General features: G+C 44.7%; 1 non-coding gene across 1 annotated transcript; it reads right to left on the reverse strand.

The window, feature by feature from the left end:
* Nucleotides 1-498: 498 nt before the first annotated feature.
* On the reverse strand, nucleotides 499-570 carry TRNAS-GCU (transfer RNA serine (anticodon GCU)). The gene has a single exon. It is a non-coding gene; the product is annotated as a tRNA-Ser (tRNA).
* Nucleotides 571-2132: the final 1562 nt, after the last annotated feature.

Below are 2132 nucleotides of genomic sequence, written 5' to 3' on the forward strand. Positions count from 1 at the left end.
TTGACAGGATCTATTGAAGAGGGTATATGGTTATGAAACATGAACTTCTTGAAAAGCACTCCTACGCTCTACCACTGACATAAACCCTTGAATGCTGAAAACTGCCCTTTTTTAAAAAGGTGATAGAGTGGGTGACTATATGGAACTTGTAGAACTAATGACATCAGTGCACTTCTGGTCAGCTGTACAAATTAATACATTTCATTAAGGGCATATTATTGGTTTCCACCACAGTTTTATAACATTCATATGAGCTTCCAATGGACTATTTCAAACTGATAATATCACCAGTAGAACTTGGGTGAATGTAAAACACAGCTTGTATCATATGAGGAAATCCTAAACAGTTTCATGGTGTTTACCCTATGTTTCAGGAGATGATCAGGAGTATTTCAAATGTAGAAATGTGTTGCTCATTACATAAAATGCTAAGATTGTAAATGTTTTCTTCAATTTATTTAATAAAAAAAATATTTCTACAGGTAAAACAGTTGAACAAGGGGGCACCCAGATTTGAACTAGGGACCTCTTAATCAGCAGTCAAATGCTCTACCACTGAACTATACCCACAGTTCTTAAAAGTTCACCTTTATTAATTCAGTAATATGTACAAAGTGCAAGCAACATGCAATCACCATCAAAGCAATGCAATTTCAGCCACCAAACCCTCCTTATAAGTATATGGGGTGCGAAGGATGTCCTTTATCTGCCTTGGTAAAATACAGTGAGGTTTCCATTGCACGAATTCATACATTTCGTATCACATATAGATCTTGGAACATGGAAAAAAAAACTTTTGTCAAATGCACAAATTCTGCAAAATGTAACTGCTTCTCTACTGCAGTTTGTTGATTTTGTGCTAAGAGCATAGTTAAATCCAATTGTTAATTGTTTTGTATATGGAATGATGATATATCCTATTGTTTCTTACAGTGCATTAGGTTGAAAAACATTTTAACAGGATCTATTGAAGAGGGTATATGGTTATGAAACAGGGACTTCTTGAACTACACTCCTACGCTCTACCACTGAGTTAACCCCTTGAATGCTGAAAACTGCCCTTTTTTAAAAAGGTGATAGAGTGGGTGACTGTATGGAACTTGTAGAACTAATGACATCAGTGCACTTCTGGTCAGCTGTACAAATTAATACATTTCATTGCTCTATAGACCACTTTGAAGTGTACATGGTCTTTGGCACCTCTTGGCCTTTATCGCTCCCTGACAGCTCCACTTGCCAGCGCAAGTACCCCGGTGCGAACTGCCTTTGATAGGGCGGTGGGTCGATTGGGGCGGTGGTCGTGCAGACAAGACACAGGAAGACTCATGAATGGAGACACACTTATGTGGATTGCAGGGGGGCGTCCAGCGTGAGGGGGGATGCTTGGCAGGAGACACAGGGTCTGGAGGTAGACATGGGAACACCAACCCATGCTCTATAGACCACTTTGAAGTGTACATGGTCTTTGGCACCTCTTGGCCTTTATCGCTCCCTGACAGCTCCACTTGCCAGCGGAAGTACCCCGGTGCGAACTGCCTTTGATAGGGCGGGGGGTGGATTGGGGCGGTGGTCGTGCAGACAAGACACAGGAAGACTCGTGAATGGAGACACACTTATGTGGATTGCAGGGGGGCGTCCAGCGTGAGGGGGGATGCTTGGCAGGAGACACGGGGTCTGGAGGTAGACATGGGAACAACAACACATGCTCTATAGACCACTTTGAAGTGTACATGGTCTTTGGCACCTCTTGGCCTTTATCGCTCCCTGACAGCTCCACTTGCCAGCGCAAGTACCCCGGTGCGAACTGCCTTTGATAGGGCGGGGGGTGGATTGGGGCGGTGGTCGTGCAGACAAGACTCGTTTGCCGCAGGGCCTCACCAAGGAGAGGCCATCTAACTGCATGTAAGAGGCAGGCTGCAGGATCTAGTACATGGAAGGCAGGGGGGTGAGTTTATAAATACCTCACCCTTTCAGGAGAATATATGGGTGCAGTTCACCCTGGAGACCCTGGATGCCTAGGCAGTTAGTCAGCAGCAGGCTGGCCTGTGGTGGCAAGGCGGCACGGGCCAGAGGGGGTAATCTCTGTACCTGGTGCCCGAAAGGATGATTTATTATGATCAACCATATTGATT

This window comes from Ambystoma mexicanum, unplaced genomic scaffold (genome assembly GCF_040938575.1).
Source record: "Ambystoma mexicanum isolate Mex_15411 unplaced genomic scaffold, UKY_AmexF1_1 Mex_scaf84, whole genome shotgun sequence".
Classification (NCBI taxonomy): Eukaryota; Metazoa; Chordata; class Amphibia; order Caudata; family Ambystomatidae; genus Ambystoma; species Ambystoma mexicanum.